Here is a 19,744-nt window from a genome sequence, read left to right as displayed (position 1 = left end):
GGGCACCTATGATGTTAGATGTTAGCTGTTTGGACATAACTGTCTGTAGGTATAGTGTGTCCACAGTCCTATTGGAGTGATATAAACACAATTAGTCTCTTTTTTAAATGTTCAATGTTTAATGTTTTATATGTTAAAAATAGGATCCAAATCCCTTCCATTTTGAGGCTCACTGCAATGTGACGTAGGAGTGCTGTTTCCCCGACCTCAGAGTTGATTGACAGCCGTGTATTAACATGTCTCCAAAGTATTGCATATAATCATATACACAAGACAGGATGTGCACAAAGCAACCAAGATTAAAAGATCTGTTCAGCTTTCTGTGATCCTCAGCACCTCAAGAATGAGTTTTACAAGTTTAAAAAGTTTCTTAAACAGTGCATGTTTGTAATAAGGACAGTAAAATTCACCACTTCATTATTCATTACCACTGCTGCATTTCAGTATAATTATAAAGGAAGACGCCTCAATCTCAGTTCATGGACTTAAATCTGGTTTATTTTGTATAATAACAAAGCGGATGTCCAAACACTGGATATTAACTTTTATCCTGTCAGCTTTGCCGTGCAAAAACAGTGCAAAGCTAAATGCACGAGAACTTTGTAACGACATTGTGCGTGTGACTCTTCATTGCAGAAAGGCTTGAATTAACTCCACAACAAATACATCAAATAACCGTTGGGAAAGTTCTTACTTTAGTAAGGGAGATTTATTCTTGTCTGTCACTGTGCTGCTTATGCGTGAGACGCAGCAGGAAAGGCTACATGCATCGTAGCAATAGTGAGCGATCTCTTTGGCTATGATAAACACTTGAAACGGTGGGCGGTGAGAACCAGCTAATTTCCATTAAAGGCACAGGCAACAAAAATAGCTACAAAGTCAAAACAGCTCACATTTCCAATATACACAGAGATATAATAAATAATCTGATCGGTGTTTTGAGCTGAAACTTTACAGACACATTCTGCAAACACAAAAGTCTTATCCTAAATCTTGAAAAGGGGATAAAATAGGTGCTCTTTAAATCATTTACTCCCCCTTTACTTTAGGGGTGTCAAACTCAATTCCTGGAAGGCTGCAGCCCTGCACAGTTTAGTTCCAACCCTGCTCCAACACACTTACCTGTAGGTTTAAAACAACCCTGAAGGACTCAATTAGTCTAATCAGGTGTGTTTAATTAGGGTTGGAACTAAACTGTGCAGGGCTGCAGCCCTCCAGGAAATGAGTTTAACACCCCTGCCTTACTTGGTCCAAACTATACTTGTTTGACTTTGTTTCTTCTGTTCATTTCTTTTGAATAGTTCTAGATTTCTAGGTTGTTTAATGTGGTTCTAGAGTGCTGCTAGGTTGTTTTGGGTGTTTGGTAATGGGCTACTACGGTAGTATGAGTAGTTTTTCTGTGCTAAGGTGTTTTTAGGGTGATTCTGATTGCTTTATGGTTGGATCTAGAGCACTGCAGGAGGGTTTTGGCTGGTTCTAAGGTGCTCTTTGGATTGTTCTATAATGCTGCAAGAGTGTTTATCTTTGGTGGTACTGTGGTGTTTTGGGAGCTTGCTAGTGTTGCTGCTTTTTTTTGTGGTCCAAGTTGTCTTGGGTGGTTCTATAGTGCCTCAAGGCCATTTGGGTGGTTCTTTAATGCTTTTTTGAGTGTTCCATGGGTGCTTTGATGGTTCAAGGGTGCTGCTTTCACTTTCACCTTAGAAAGTGAGGATGACATTTAGGTCAATTACAGCAATAATGTCTTTTGTTTTGGTAAGTGTGTGTAACCACTTGATGGTGAGTAAATAATGAGTACATTTTCATTTTGGGTGAACTATTTCTTTAATATATGAGTATATTTAATTTTTTTTAGGGTGTGCCTATGGTAGTCTCACATTACTTCATATTAGTAATTTACCACTGGATGATTAACCGTTGAGAGGTGTAGGATGTTCTTTGTTGAAATAAGCCTCTTTAAGTCTTTGAGCCAATCTGTTGGCTTTTGTTCTTCCATAATAGCCCTTTTTTGAGAAGACCATTGCCCTTGAGGATCACGGCCTGAAATGACTGCAGTTATTAAGTCTTGCTTAATACCTCAAAGTCAATAATAATTGCAGAGACTGCTTTTATAAGCAAACTGCGGCACTTAAAGCATTACCATGGCAAATAAATGCACTCATATGTGATGAAATAAAGAGGCTCAGAAATGTCTGGCAGACTGTCAATGGGTCTTATTCACGAAACACAAGCAGAACAAATTTGCCAGTAAAACATTTGCTACCAAATATTATGTAAATCGTCGCACTGAACTGAATGCGGAAGGTTGTGTTCAAATGGTTTACGAGTAATTTACACAGAAATTCGTTCTGCTCATGTGCGTGAACAAGGCTCAAGCTTTTTTGAACCTGGAAATGTAGTCTGACATGTGAGCAATTTTAAAAAGGCGTCATTTCAAAGTCCTCACTTTTCTAAAGCATTTAGGTCACCGCAATATTCACTGAGAAGGATTTTAGAGCAGAGGGAGTTCAGCCATATCTGAAAAGAGGAAAGCGCTGACTGGTATCTTGATACTGCAGGCTACCAATCCATAGCCCTCTCTCAATGTTTTGTCTAATAAAAGCTGATCTGCTTTTGTCAGCCAAACAATGAAGCTTTTTCTTGAGTTTTGATAATGATTCTTCATTCTTGAAGTCAAACTCTGAGCTCCAGCATGATGCTGCAGAAATCACCTATGGTTCTATTTCTGTTGCTGGATTTGTGGATTAAAGGCGAGAGTTTAAGATAATCTCGTTATTTATTCATCTGACTGCTAATTAATTCTGCATGTGCCTTTAATAATTCACTCCGGCTTTTTTCTGTCGTTTTCAGCGAGTGCTATAGGATAAATAATTCATTCTGACAGACTTTTCGGACTGTAATAATGTCCAAAATGTCACAGTTTTTCCTTTGAATTTATCATCAGTAATGAAATATAATGTTTAATCAGCATAAAAGAGATTTTATTCTGCTTGTTCATGTGATGTGTGTATGGCTTTCGAAATTTAATAAATTAGGGCACTTATCTTTGGTTTCTGAATGTTTATAATATTTTGCTATGCGAAAAAATAGATTGTTAAATGAATGTTGACATTTTTCAACATTTTCCTAATGTGTCAGGCCTTTAAAAAATTTAAACCTGTGCTTTTTTTCTCGCAACCTCATTTTAACTCTCATGACAATTTGAGATAGAGATGTATGGAGTATCATAAGGTCTCAAAAACACTTTTTGTTAAATTATTCGTGAAGTTATATTATGGTCCAAATATATTTTGCATACCAGTATGACTGAATTAATTTTATTTACAAATGCTCTAGTTAATTTAGGAGATTTAACATTTAGAGTGATTTTTGTGTGTAAAACAATAGATTTTACTGTTTTAAAAAGTCAAACTAAGAGAACTGAGATATGCAAATATAGACTTTTTTGCAGACAAGCTTTGTATAACCTATAACTCACTTACAGTATAGATTGTATCTATAAATTTAGGACATGTTGTGCCTTTATTTAATATCCAAGTTTGAATTCTGTAAGATTTATATAAATAATATTTATAATATATTATAATATTATAATAAATAATATTTTACTAGATAGAAGACTTATTTAAGGCTTAACTATGTTAATTAGGTTAGTTAGGCAGGTTAGGGTAATTACGCAAGTTATTGTATAATGATGGTCTGTTCTGTAGATTATCAAGGAAAAATATTGACCTTATTTTAAAATGCAGAATGTTTGCATGACTATACAGACCAAGTAGTGTAATATAATAAGAAAATATCAAATTGCAACATCAAGCAGCGTAATGAGCAGTTTTTAACGTCAAAAAATTAATGGAAGTGAATGAGGCCGGAAGTCTCAAGCCAAAAAGATTCAAAGGGCAGCGCCCTCTCGCCAGCGGAGAATAAGGTGAATAGCTTAAAGGGGCTAATAATTTTGTCCCTAAAATGGTGTTTAAAAATTTAAAAACTGCTTTTATTCTAGCCAAAATAAAACAAATAAGACTTTCTCCAGAAGAAAAAATATTATCAGACATACTATGAAAATTTTCTGAATCTGTTAAACATAATTTGGAAAATATTAAAAAAAAGAAAAGAAAATTGTGGGCTAATAATTCTGACTTCAACTGTATATATTAGTGTGTATAAGGTGCATACTGTCAACAGTCAACTTTATCAAATGAAATAAGTGTAGTTAACACAAAATTTACTGAAAGTTAATTCTATTCATTTGAAATGAGTTTTGAACTTGGTGTTAAAGGTAATGAGTTAATTAAACACCTCGTTACTTTAACTTAAATGGAGTAAGTTCACAGTACTCGTGCAGATTATTATTTTTTTTAAAACTCAAATGGTTTTAGCAATCGGTTTCCTGTGTCATCCTGAGACAAAAATGTCATCCTTTTTTTCTTTTTTTTTATACTTTTGGTAATTCTGTAAAAATATTCTCTTATGCTAGTTTTGTCTAATTGAAAAGCATTTGACGACACGCTGGCTCAATGGTTAGCACTGTCGCCTCACAGCAAGAAGGTGGCTGGTTGGAGTCTTGACTGGGTAAGTTGCCATTTCTGTGTGGAGTTTGCATTCTCCCTGTGTTAGCATGGGTTTTCTCTGGGTGTTCCGGTTCCCCCCACAGTTCAAAGACATGGACTATAAGGGAATTGAATAAATTAAATTGGCCATAGTGTATGAGTGTGAATGCAAGTGTGCATGGGTGTTTCCCAGTAATGGTTTTCAGCTGGAAGGACATCTGCTGTGTAAAACATATGCTGTATAAGTTGGCGGTTCATTCCAATGTGGCGACCTCTGATAAATAAAAGGACTAAGCCGAAAGAAAATGAATGAATGACAAATGAATGAATGAAAAGTATTTCCAATCGGAAATGCATCTAATGATACATCATGCTGCTGTGGATGTTGTCACATGACTGCATTATGGTTAATTTCAACTGCAGCAATGCATTGTGAAAAATAAAATGCAGAAAATGCAACAATGCATCATTTGTTTTCCTGCGTCCATACCAAATAAACTGAACAACAGGTGTGAACGCACCCTACTGTATGTGTATGTATTAAAAAATGCAACATAAGTCCTGCTTGTACTGTGCGATTTCAGCCATGATTTGGTCATCTAAGATACATTTGGAAAAGCCTAAATTCAAGAGTTCACTCTTAGCTGATGATTGGTTATAAAGCTTGCTTGGCATGCTGTCCCGGGAGAGAGCCCTAAGCTCATAAGATTCTTGAGCCCGGGGCTCCCTCCCGTTGCAAGGCGAGAGCGGAGATTGAGCTGATGGAGATCTCGAGAACTTCCCTGCTTTAGTAGCTAAAGAATAGACAGTGATTGCTTCTAATAGATAACTACTTACTAGGTGCATGTCTATGGTGCTGATTTGGATTAGTCAAATAATTTAGATTGCATGTTTTTGGACGGTGTGTGGAAACCAGGGGAAACCCACGTGAGCATGGAGAGAACTTGTAAACTCCGTACAGAAAAGTCAGCTGGCTTGGTAAAGAGGACCAGAGATGTTCTTGCTGTAAGGCAAGAGGGGTGGCACTGGGCCAACGTGTCACCCATCTAGGAAGGAGGAGGAGGAGTGGGGGTGGAAGAGGGGATTCTTCAAAACAAAGATAGCTGTCATACTTAAGGTATTCATAGTAGCTTAGGAATCATCAGATTGGTGCATTGTAAATTGGATAATGCAGGTCCAGCCGCAAGCAATCATAAGCACGTGATCCTCTCGATATTGCTTTATAAATAAACTTCGCATAGTTTAATCCTAGCCTAAAATCTTTGGCCTGTGATCATTGATTTGACTTGTTTAGTGACACTTTCCTGCAGCGTGACTTCAACTACGATGTACGTCAAACCAAGAACCTATAGGAACACTTAACCTGTTGACAAAATCAGCATGACAACTTCAAGCCACCATGGGGAAATGTCAAAACCAGCCTGATCTCATGAGAAAATGTAAGTATTTTAAGTTTTGCCAGTTTAGTTGCAAATTCGTAGGAATTCGTACATGTTCAGTCAAGTGAAAATGTAAAATTTTAAAAAGGAGTTGTGGCACCAAACCCCACCCCTAAACCCAACCTTCATTGGAGAAAAAGCAAATCATACTAAATTATATGAATGAGATTGTTCGAATTCATACGAATTAAACACTAAATCAAAAATCAATTGCCTTGAGCTAGTCAAAACAGCTTATTGATGGTTTTATTTTTACGGTATGTTTTTTTTTTTTTCTTAATGTTTTTATTGAGATGTAAAAAAAATGTGACAATATAATATGTCTCAATCAAATTAAAAATCAACATTAACAAATCAAAAAAAGAAGTGAAAAAGGAGAGGGGTGGGCACAGGTTGTTTTAATCAGGAACAGATTATTCTGGATAAAACATTAGGAGACAATAGTAATACAAATCATCATAGAAGGTCTGCACCAGATCATCAATATGACAATGGTTTGTTTAAATAAGTCTGTGGAAATGGGGAAATATGTAGATAGGTAGATTTTGTAGATAGGTAGATTGTTTACGTTTGCGTTGGAGGATCATATGAGAATGTGGGTTATTGAATGTGTCACGGATGCTGATTTTATCCTCCTTTTGAAATCACTTTGTAAAAAAAGTGTCTGCTAAATAAATACATGTCAAATTTTAAATGGAAACTTCTAAAATAATGGAGAGTTGACAGGAAGAAAGAAAGTTAATATAAAGCTTTTAACTGCAAGAGAGTAGAGAGGCTCATCATCTCTGCCCTGCAGGTTGGCTTTCACTTTCTTTTTCTCTTTCCGGCAGACGTGCAGGACACTGATCGAATGTGACAGTCATTCAAGGCCCAAAAGCCAGAAGAAATAAACCTCAATTCTTCTGGCTCACCCCAAACTGTGGTGTCATGCAAAATGTGCTCTGCTTCTGCATTTATTCAGCGGTGGAGTTATTCAGCCTTTTAAACAGCCCTATGTCCCGCACTGCATTTCACCTTAAAGCAGAGGGTCAGCTGACACCGAGATGCTTTTAGCAGTAATGTCTGATCAGCATGAATCATCAGATTACAACAAGAAATAGCTGTTCAGCATGCTTTTATCATTTTTCTTGAACCAGGGCCAGAGAAAATGTATTGGACATTAATATTTTCTACAGCTTATGAAACTGTATTTATGTTTTAACCTAAGATAAAATAGATAATATCACAACAACAAAGTTCAAATTCACTTTAATCCCCATTGTGATGCTCAGTTTGAACTGCAGCAGATCGTCTTGACCATGTCTACATGCCTAAATGCTATGCGTTGTGGCCATGTGATTGGGTGAATAGAAATTTGCCTTAATGAGCAGTTAGACAAGTGTACCTAATAAAGTGGCCAGCAAGTGTATCAAAAAGATGTATGTCAAAAAGATATTAGGTCTAATTTCCATGTCAAAAATGCCATCGCCATCTGATCATTGTCAGTGCACAGTGACCAGATTGGACATCCAGCACACATACACGCACACATGGATGAAGCAGACAGAAGCTTTATTCAGAGCGAGGCATGAATAGAGCTTAGCTGAAGTATTGCAGGAACTCTGGGTCTGTGGGCGAGACGTGTCTTCAGAAGCAGGAGATCAGCCTCGGATCACAGCGGATGAACATTCATTCATTCCAGTGAGCTGGCAGTGAGTTTTCACCATCATAATAATCATCCGAGCTGACAAATCCTCAGTCTGAGGCTCATAATTGTGATTCTGGCCACCTTTTTGTGTACTTTACAACTGTGTTTCAGATTGTGGGTTGCATATTTTGGGAACTCCAATTCGAAATATCTCAAATCATTTTAAGTACACTGTAAAAGATGCTGGGTTGCACACAATTGATTTACGTTGGGGCAACATGAAGGAATTAGGTTGACTTACTGGTTTTTACAAGTTTAGCTAGACTGAACATAAATAAGTTTTATTTATGTCCTCATCCTCCCCCCCCCCCCCCCCCCCCCCAAAAAAAAAAAAAAAAAAATTAAAAATTAAGAAATGTGTTGTTTCAGCTCATTTTGAATAAGGAGTTTGAACAAACAGCAAACGTAATTTTTTGAGTGTAACAAGATTGTGCCACCAGTAATCTATTTACATAAGAACAACTGAGTTGAATGAGAGCTTTGTCCTTTATTTGTATTTATCATGAACATACAGTAGGCATGTAATAAACTATCTGTGGCCTTTTTGATTTATTGTTTAATTCATATACAGTGCTCATCATAATTGAGTACACGCCATTTTGAAAATGAATACTTGTATTCATTTCTCAGTGAATATAGGCAATGTGTTTTTATGCATTTAAACAAAACAGATTTATTAAAAAGATATATTTAGTGACTAAAATATTATTTTAATAAATATATTTAGAAATTGAAAGGTAATATAATTAAATTCAAGCAAAATATTGCAAAAAAAAAAACAAAAACAAACTACAACCTACAAAATTTCAACTAAATCTTTCAATTATTTTTGCTTTTTCCTCTTTTTTTGTAAAAAAAATTGTCTTTAGTATTTTTCTATGACATAAATTTGGGTGTACTAGTTTTTTTTTTTTTTTTTTTGTGGTTTATTTTGTTAGATAAGCTCCAGATCTGGCTTCAGTACACAGTGCATTGTGTATTATTAAATACATCAAAAATAGTGCAAATGTAGTAACCTAATGTAGGTAAATAAATAAGTATTTAAATAAACTTTCTTTCTGTGTTCGTGTGGGTTTTCTACAGGTGCTCCGGTTTTCCCCACAGCTCAAAGACATGTGATACAGGTGAATTGAATAAGCTAAATTGGCCGCAGTGTATGTGAATGTGAGTGTGTTTGAGTGTTTCACAGTACTGGGTTGCAGCTGGAAGGGCCTCTGCTTTGTAAAACATATGGTGGATAAGTTGGCAGTTCATTCCACTGTGGTGGCCCCTGATTAATAAAGTGACTAAGCCGAAGGAAAAATGAATGAATTAATAAACTGTAAAAATTCATTCATTCATTCATTTTCTTTTGAGCTTAGTCCAGGGATGGGCAAACTTGATCCTCGAGGGCCGGTGTCCCTGCAGAGTTTTGTTCCAACACTAGTCAAGCACACCTGAACATGCTAATCAGTGTCTTTAAGATCACAAGAAATTTATAAGCAGGTGTGTTTGATTAGGGTTGGAGCTCAACTGTGCAGGACACTGGCCCTCCAGGACCGAGTTTGCCCACCGCCGGCTTAGTCCCTTTATTAATCTAGGGTCACCACAGCGGAATGAACCTCAACTTATCCAGCATATGTCTTATGCAGCGGATGCCCTTCCAGTCGCAACCCATCTCTGGGAAACATCCATACACTACGGACAGTTTAGCCTACCCAATTCACCTGTACTGCTTGTCTTTGGACTGAGGCGGAAACCCATGCAAGCGCAGGGAGAACATGCAAACTCCACACAGAAACACCAACTGACCCAGCCGGGGCTCGAACCAGTGTCCTTCTTGCTGTGAGGCGACAGCACTACCTACTGCGCCACCGCATCGCCAACTGTGAAAATAATAAATAATAATTCCACATAATCACCCATAATTAAATAGACCTTTTGTTTGTCATAAATAAAAAAAAAATACTTATTTAAACCAAACAACAACCAAACAAATATATTAAGTTTACAAAATGCTTTAGAAATAATGAACATAAACAAGGAAAAAGTTACGGCACAGAATGTTCTTTTACTCGGTCACTGAGCATGCTAATTAATTCAGTTTAGTTTTGTGATTCGGTAGATTGATAACCCTGATCTCTGCGATTGGATGTGCCTCGTTTGTTAGTCGCTTCTGATAGGGCAGGCACTTTTTTCCAGGGGTTTCAGTACAGCGTAACCGCTATTACGTCATCGGGTGGGCGTGGCCTATATGTGAATTTGCATAGGTCACGGATCATGCGCAGATTGTGAAAACAGCCGTTTGATTCAAATACCTGTACGTATTCGCAGGGGTTTTGTGTCCAATGCCTTTTATATGCAGTACTTTAAAATAGCTGTCCTGATCAGGTGTTTCATGTGAAATCAGTGTATGTTATATTAAACAAATTAACTTAAGTTACCTCTCAGATTACATTAATACTGTTATAACTTAAGATACCTGTCCCGATCCCAGGGCTTTTGTGTCAAATACTTTATATATCATAAACAGTAACATCAGATACCTGTCCTGATGCCAGGGGTTTCATGTATGATCACTTTTATATTATATACAGTAACATCAGATACCTGTCCTGATGCCAGGGGTTTCATGTATGATCACTTTTATATTAGTTAACATCAGATACCTGTCCTGATCTCAGGGGTTTCATGTATGATCACTTTTATATACAGTAACATCAGATACCTGTCCTGATCCCAGGGGTTTCATGTATGATCACTTTTATATTATATACAGTAACATCAGATACCTGTCCTGATCTCAGGGGTTTCATGTATGATCACTTTTATATTATATACAGTAACATCAGATACCTGTCCTGATCCCAGGGGTTTCATGTATGATCACTTTTATATTATATACAGTAACATCAGATACCTGTCCTGATCTCAGGGGTTTCATGTATGATCACTTTTATATTATATACAGTAACATCAGATACCTGTCCTGATCTCAGGGGTTTCATGTATGATCACTTTTATATTATATATATTAACATCAGATACCTGTCCTGATCTCAGGGGTTTCATGCATGATCACTTTTATATACAGTAACATCAGATACCTGTCCTGATCCCAGGTGTTTCATGTATGATCACTTTTATATACAGTAACATCAGATACCTGTCCTGATCCCAGGTGTTTCATGTATGATCACTTTTATATACAGTAACATCAGATGCCTGTCCTGATCCCAGGGGTTTCATGTATGATCACTTTTATATACATTAACATCAGATACCTGTCCTGATCTCAGGTGTTTCATGTATGATCACTTTTATATACAGTAACATCAGATACCTGTCCTGATCTCAGGTGTTTCATGTATGATCACTTTTATATACAGTAACATCAGATACCTGTCCTGATCTCAGGGGTTTCATGTATGATCACTTTTATATACAGTAACATCAGATACCTGTCCTGATCTCAGGGGTTTCATGTATGATCACTTTTATATACATTAACATCAGATACCTGTCCTGATCTCAGGTGTTTCATGTATGATCACTTTTATATACAGTAACATCAGATACCTGTCCTGATCCCAGGGGTTTCATGTATGATCACTTTTATATTATATACAGTAACATCAGATACCTGTCCTGATCCCAGGTGTTTCATGTATGATCACTTTTATATTATATACAGTAACATCAGATACCTGTCCTGATCTCAGGGGTTTCATGTATGATCACTTTTATATACATTAACATCAGATACCTGTCCTGATCTCAGGTGTTTCATGTATGATCACTTTTATATACAGTAACATCAGATACCTGTCCTGATCTCAGGGGTTTCATGTATGATCACTTTTATATACAGTAACATCAGATACCTGTCCTGATCTCAGGGGTTTCATGTATGATCACTTTTATATACAGTAACATCAGATACCTGTCCTGATCCCAGGGGTTTCATGTATGATCACTTTTATATACAGTAACATCAGATACCTGTCCTGATCTCAGGGGTTTCATGTATGATCACTTTTATATACAGTAACATCAGATACCTGTCCTGATCTCAGGGGTTTCATGTATGATCACTTTTATAGTATATACAGTAACATCAGATACCTGTCCTGATCTCAGGGGTTTCATGTATGATCACTTTTATATTATATACAGTAACATCAGATACCTGTCCTGATCTCAGGGGTTTCATGTATGATCACTTTTATATACATTAACATCAGATACCTGTCCTGATCTCAGGTGTTTCATGTATGATCACTTTTATATACAGTAACATCAGATACCTGTCCTGATCCCAGGGGTTTCATGTATGATCACTTTTATATACAGTAACATCAGATACCTGTCCTGATCTCAGGGGTTTCATGTATGATCACTTTTATATACAGTAACATCAGATACCTGTCCTGATCTCAGGGGTTTCATGTATGATCACTTTTATATTATATACAGTAACATCAGATACCTGTCCTGATCCCAGGTGTTTCATGTATGATCACTTTTATATACAGTAACATCAGATACCTGTCCTGATCTCAGGAGTTTCATGTATGATCACTTTTATATACAGTAACATCAGATACCTGTCCTGATCTCAGGGGTTTCATGTATGATCACTTTTATATTATATACATTAACATCAGATACCTGTCCTGATCCCAGGTGTTTCATGTATGATCACTTTTATATTATATACAGTAACATCAGATACCTGTCCTGATTCCAGGTGTTTCATGTATGATCACTTTTATATTATATACATTAACATCAGATACCTGTCCTGATCCCAGGTGTTTCATGTATGATCACTTTTATATTAGTTAACATCAGATACCTGTCCTGATCTCAGGTGTTTCATGTATGATCACTTTTATACACAGTAACATCAGATACCTGTCCTGATCCCAGGGGTTTCATGTATGATCACTTTTATATACAGTAACATCAGATACCTGTCCTGATCCCAGGGGTTACATGTATGATCACTTTTATATACAGTAACATCAGATACCTGTCCTGATCTCAGGTGTTTCATGTATGATCACTTTTATATACAGTAACATCAGATACCTGTCCTGATCTCAGGTGTTTCATGTATGATCACTTTTATATACAGTAACATCAGATACCTGTCCTGATCTCAGGGGTTTCATGTATGATCACTTTTATATACAGTAACATCAGATACCTGTCCTGATCTCAGGGGTTTCATGTATGATCACTTTTATATTATATACAGTAACATCAGATACCTGTCCTGATCTCAGGGGTTTCATGTATGATCACTTTTATATTATATACAGTAACATCAGATACCTGTCCTGATTCCAGGTGTTTCATGTATGATCACTTTTATATTAGTTAACATCAGATACCTGTCCTGATCTCAGGTGTTTCATGTATGATCACTTTTATATACAGTAACATCAGATACCTGTCCTGATCCCAGGTGTTTCATGTATGATCACTTTTATATACAGTAACATCAGATACCTGTCCTGATCTCAGGGGTTTCATGTATGATCACTTTTATATACAGTAACATCGGATACCTGTCCTGATCTCAGGGGTTTCATGTATGATCACTTTTATATTATATACAGTAACATCAGATACCTGTCCTGATCTCAGGGGTTTCATGTATGATCACTTTTATATTATATACAGTAACATCAGATACCTGTCCTGATTCCAGGTGTTTCATGTATGATCACTTTTATATTAGTTAACATCAGATACCTGTCCTGATCTCAGGTGTTTCATGTATGATCACTTTTATATACAGTAACATCAGATACCTGTCCTGATCCCAGGTGTTTCATGTATGATCACTTTTATATTAGTTAACATCAGATACCTATCCTGATCTCAGGTGTTTCATGTATGATCACTTTTATATACAGTAACATCAGATACCTGTCCTGATTCCAGGTGTTTCATGTATGATCACTTTTATATTAGTTAACATCAGATACCTGTCCTGATCTCAGGTGTTTCATGTATGATCACTTTTATATACAGTAACATCAGATACCTGTCCTGATCTCAGGGGTTTCATGTATGATCACTTTTATATACAGTAACATCAGATACCTGTCCTGATCTCAGGGGTTTCATGTATGATCACTTTTATATTATATACAGTAACATCAGATACCTGTCCTGATCTCAGGGGTTTCATGTATGATCACTTTTATATACATTAACATCAGATACCTGTCCTGATCTCAGGTGTTTCATGTATGATCACTTTTATATACAGTAACATCAGATACCTGTCCTGATCCCAGGGGTTTCATGTATGATCACTTTTATATACAGTAACATCAGATACCTGTCCTGATCTCAGGGGTTTCATGTATGATCACTTTTATATACAGTAACATCAGATACCTGTCCTGATCCCAGGGGTTTCATGTATGATCACTTTTATATACAGTAACATCAGATACCTGTCCTGATCTCAGGGGTTTCATGTATGATCACTTTTATATACAGTAACATCAGATACCTGTCCTGATCCCAGGTGTTTCATGTATGATCACTTTTATATTATATACAGTAACATCAGATACCTGTCCTGATGCCAGGGGTTTCATGTATGATCACTTTTATATTAGTTAACATCAGATACCTGTCCTGATCCCAGGGGTTTCATGTATGATCACTTTTATATACATTAACATCAGATACCTGTCCTGATCCCAGGTGTTTCATGTATGATCACTTTTATATTATATACAGTAACATCAGATACCTGTCCTGATCCCAGGGGTTACATGTATGATCACTTTTATATAAGTTAACATCAGATACCTGTCCTGATCTCAGGGGTTTCATGTATGATCACTTTTATATACATTAACATCAGATACCTGTCCTGATCCCAGGGGTTTCATGTATGATCACTTTTATATAAGTTAACATCAGATACCTGTCCTGATCCCAGGTGTTTCATGTATGATCACTTTTATATTATATACAGTAACATCAGATACCTGTCCTGATCCCAGGGGTTACATGTATGATCACTTTTATATTAGTTAACATCAGATACCTGTCCTGATCTCAGGGGTTTCATGTATGATCACTTTTATATACATTAACATCAGATACCTGTCCTGATCCCAGGTGTTTCATGTATGATCACTTTTATATTATATACAGTAACATCAGATACCTGTCCTGATCCCAGGGGTTACATGTATGATCACTTTTATATTAGTTAACATCAGATACCTGTCCTGATCTCAGGGGTTTCATGTATGATCACTTTTATATTAGTTAACATCAGATACCTGTCCTGATCTCAGGGGTTTCATGTATGATCACTTTTATATTAGTTAACATCAGATACCTGTCCTGATCCCAGGTGTTTCATGTATGATCACTTTTATATTAGTTAACATCAGATACCTGTCCTGATCTCAGTTGTTTTGTGTATGATGACTTTAAATAAAAATAGAAAATAAATATGAGTTATGTTAATTAACTAAGATTGAGAAAGAAAAATTATCCACGGTTTATTACAGAAAAATGTGGCATTTATTTGTTTAAACATGACTGAATACCATATTTTAAACTACAAAAACACGGTTAATCTTACCACAACCATTATTACTTGGTTTACGTTACCATGGAAGTACAAAAGCCCAGAGACAGTAAAACGGAGTAAAACGAGGTCATATGTTTTTGCTAATGAAATCTTTAAAATATAACATTATAAAAACAAACAAAAAAAACCTGTATGATTGTTTTTTTCCTTCATTATCCACCGCGGTAGGTTCTTTATCCATAATCATCCGGTTTGAAATGACCGCGCTAAAAAAGAACATGTACTGCGCATGATCGGTGACCTCTCAGTATTGTTTTTTTTCTTTAAGGGGGCGTTTCCCAAACGCCGACCAAGCCACGCCCATTTTACGTCGTGGTAATGAAACCCCTGGAATTTAGTGCATGCCCTTCTGATAGACACATCTGTCAAATGAACACATGAAAATAAGCTGCGGTCTGTCAGTGACCGAAGAATCACCGGAACCGAGCTGGTTCAAGTGATTCATTCTCTAAAACGGTTCAACCAAGCGGAGCCATGTTCACCAGCAGTGCAAAACGACGTAGGCTACATTAAATTCATTTATCTGCAATAAACATCAGCGATGTTTAGAAGAGTTGCAGAATTTAAGCTGGTAAAAGATGTATGTAAATTTTATGTAAAAACGTATCGATTTGATGCAAATGTCAATTAAGGGATGAAAGTGGCGTGCACGAGGCCTGCTCCTGACCAGCTGCAGTAATCATGCATGGTCAAGTTCTTAGTTTAAAATTATTTATATCGGTATGCGTGTCTCTTGATATAAGAACATTGTTTACTCTTGGTCTTGAATCAATTGGCAAAATGCACAACTGATCATCATATATTTTGGCACCAAGTAAAGATAATTCACCCAAAAATGAGAATTTACTCACAATTCACTCACACTCAGGTTGTTCCAAACCAAGTATTCTGTCGAACATAAAACCAGATATCTTTAAGAAAGTTAAAACCTGTAACCATTGACTTCCATAGTAGCTTTAAAATATTTTGTCGTTTAACAGAAGGAAATATAAAACAGCGTGTAAATGAATAATACTTGTGTGAACTATCACTGAGCGATTAAATTCATGATTCACGGGTTTCAACAACAATCTAGCTATATTGATAGTGATTAAACCGGTTATAGAACAGCACCAGGCCTATTTCATAACCCTATCCATAAAGTTAATTCAATTAGTAAATGAAATGTAGCCCATTCTATATCTAAATAATCATATCCCACACCTAACGCTATGCGCATTTAATCAATGAAAAGTAGCCTATTTGTTATTTCCTGTCACGGTGTTTTACGGAATGCGGTGCTCGAGCAGTGGGTTTATTCGTCTCATGTCGCTTTTATTTATTTAATAATGCGCGTCGTGCTGTGTCTGTGTGAGGACTGTAGGCAGTGCTGTCGGGCTGCTGCTGCTGTTGCCGTGAACCGCAGGGATGTGAGGCACGCGCCGCGTACTCGAGAAGAGACAGACAGCTCTCCTGACAGCGTTAAAATAAACAGGACACCTCCATTCTGACCCGATTCGCTGCCCGTGAGGAAGAGGAGCGGGGAGCAGGTACTACAGTATGTGGCCGCGGTGTTGGCGCGCGCGTGCTGCTCTGAGCGCGCGACGGTGTAAAAGGCAGCGCGTGTGCGGATTCTGCGGCAGCTGCGATCGGGAATAACTGGGATTGGAAAACTCAGCGAGGCATGCAAAACCGCACTGATCTCTAAGCAAATAATCAACTAGACAGTCATTCGCAGATCTACCATTCAGTGCGCGCGCCTCCAGGCTCCCCGTTCTTCGATCGATCACCACAGTGGAAGAGACACACTGAGCATCTGAATGCGAATTCGCACTCAAGGGGCTCGGCGTGAGAGAGTGAATCCCTAGTTTCTGCTCAGCTCATTTCCAAGCTGCTGAAGAGACCTCATAGTCAAGGTAAGCTGACAATGTACAAGTTTATCATGCCTACAGATGACAAGTAGCCTACTTATGAGTAGAACGTAGAATTGAAGTCAGCCTATCCAGAGTTCATGTGTCAGATGTATTGCGCACCGTTAACTTGGTACCTGTTGTTAAATCGCTGTTTAACAAACCAAGAACATCCGCTTGTTTTAAATGCTGTAACTGAGTGCTATAATTTAACCACTATTTGTTGTAACTAAAGCGGTGTGCATAGTAATTATAGTAGTTTTAGAGAAGGTGTAGCAAGTCACGAGGCTGCTGTAACTGACCGTCCTGTCAACCTCACAGATGTGTGCTTTATTCAGCTTGAATGCTAGATTTGTTTTGCTTTTGAGGTTTTTATAAAGCAAAATGCATTACATTTGTCAAGGAATAGAACTTTTTAAACAAAGGAAGTGCATAGAAAAAAAAATCGAATAGCAACCTATTTAAAATGCATTGTAAATTAATGTTTGTTTTAGTTTTTTAGTTGTCATGAACCAGAATATGTAATTGCTAATCTATTTGATTGTAATCACTAACTGCCCCAATATTGGATAAACCTTTTGTAGTTTTGCAATAAGAAGGAAATAAGACTATCAAAAGCTCTTTAGTCAGAGTAGAAAGTCTTGAATTCATAAAATCAAACAAAATATTACTATTTCATGTTTGCCGTAGTATTTTTGTTTTCCAAAACATAATTTTTTTTTGATAAATTCAACTATATAAACTTTTATCCTTAACATGATCAAACATCTCTTTATTTCTAATGGAAATTACTTTTCTGTATATATATTTTTGAGCCAATTGGTGTTCTTCAATTTCACCTCATGTACTGTAAGTTTGCTTCCAAGTAGATGTATCATGATTGTAGAATAGGCCTGGGCGATTAATCGAAGAGTAATCGAAAACGACATACATATAATCGTTCTATTTTTTTCCAGTCTAATTTTTCAAAATTTTCCTTTACTCTTCCTAGTTGTTTTTTATCGTTCTTTTTAGACAATGTGTGTCTTAATTTTAGTTGGTCAATGTTGATATTCAATAAATAATCATAGATAATGTGTGTGTTTCCTTCAGTTATTTTAAAATCAAGTAATGCACCCTTCATTTTAAAATTTCTCACTTGTAATATGTGAGCATATTTACTGTACAAAACCTGTCAGGGAACAATGAGGGCAATAAAATTAAATAAATAAAATGTTTCAATAATCATAATCGAGTTACAATGTTCAGTTAATAGAGATTTAGATTTTAGGCCAAATCACCCAGCCCTATTGAAGAATCTTTAAATGTTTAAACCGGAAACCAGCAAACTTTTGGAAAAATTTGGAAAATAAATTCTAAAGTAATGTAATTTGAAGACACAGTACAAAGTTAAATAGTATTTTCAAACTTTCTATTTATGTAACTTTATTAATACAAGTCATTGAGTGCTTGTCATTTCGAGAATATATTGGTGTTTTATGTTTCCTTCAATTATGTTTGAAGTTTACTTGATTTTAAAAAGTCTACATAGAATTTATAAACCCCACGGATATCTCAACATTTGATATCATAAGATTGTTATGTTGTAAGCTCCACCAACCTGAAATGTATCAACTAAATAGCTTTTCAGTTATTTAAACAGTCAAGGTTTTGATTATGTAAACTGTTTCACACCTGGCTTCCAATTTAGAGCTAGCATATATATTTAAAATATAAAACCGTTTGGGTTAATTATAAGCATTTTCACCATCTGTCAGCATGTATGAGCTTGGAGATGGGCTGACTTCACATTTGCTTGTACTGTATAAGCAAACTTTTCCAAGGGGCAAATACACAATCTTTGGCATTTGAACCGTCATTTTCTGCAACTGCTGATATACTGTACATGTATTGTTCCATAATTATGTAATAGAAATCTTTGTTCCAGTTACAGGATCAGTATTTAGACAGCAAATATGTGTTGGTGATGTTTTGGTTCTCATGTTAAAGAAGCTCCTTCGTCTTCTGTGACTCTAAAGCTGTGGTCTGTTTAGAAGCATTTGGACCCTTTGTGTCTCATGAAAGTAATATTGGTGTTAAAAATTCTCAAGAGCTTGAATGGAGTTCTCAGCTAAACGCATGTGGGCCCTTCCACTTTTACAAGTGTCTGAATGTCTTCCATCTGTCTGTGACTAATTTGAGAGCGGTTGAGTAAAGCTTGACTTGTAGCGGGGTTTAATAACTCGCTACTGTCTGAACTGCATCTCTGCAGATTGGCAGCACAGTGTGTGTTTTGTGATTCTGTTCATTCTCAGTCACTGTGATGCAGTTGCTATAGTGAATTGTCCTCTCCATCTACATATTTACACATTTGAACATTTGAATTATTTATATTTTTAGTATTTTACCAAATTAAGAGTTTTCCTCTTTTTCAGCGTCGTCTCTTTTTAAAGGATATTCACCCAAAAATAAAATTTCTTTAAGCTTTTAGTCACACTCAAGTGTTTCTTCCTTCTGTTGAACACAAAATAAGCTATTCTGAGAAAAAAAAAAAAAAAAAAAAACAATGTAAGACAATCTCTATT

General features: G+C 36.4%; 1 long non-coding RNA gene across 1 annotated transcript; it reads right to left on the bottom strand.

The window, feature by feature from the left end:
* Positions 1 to 10,284: 10,284 nt before the first annotated feature.
* On the bottom strand, positions 10,285 to 15,129 carry LOC148679706 (uncharacterized). The gene is made up of 4 exons (XR_015944603.1): positions 14,975 to 15,129; positions 13,952 to 14,310; positions 12,388 to 12,451; positions 10,285 to 10,995 (listed from the first exon to the last, which is right to left on the bottom strand). It is a non-coding gene; the product is annotated as an uncharacterized LOC148679706 (long non-coding RNA).
* Between the last annotated feature and the right edge of the window lie 4,615 nt (positions 15,130 to 19,744).

Source organism: Danio rerio, chromosome 5 (assembly GCF_052040795.2).
Source record: "Danio rerio strain M-AB ecotype USA chromosome 5, GRCz13ab, whole genome shotgun sequence".
Taxonomy (NCBI): Eukaryota; Metazoa; Chordata; class Actinopteri; order Cypriniformes; family Danionidae; genus Danio; species Danio rerio.
Note: the sequence above shows the minus strand (reverse complement) of the source record. Positions and strands in the feature narration are given on the sequence as shown.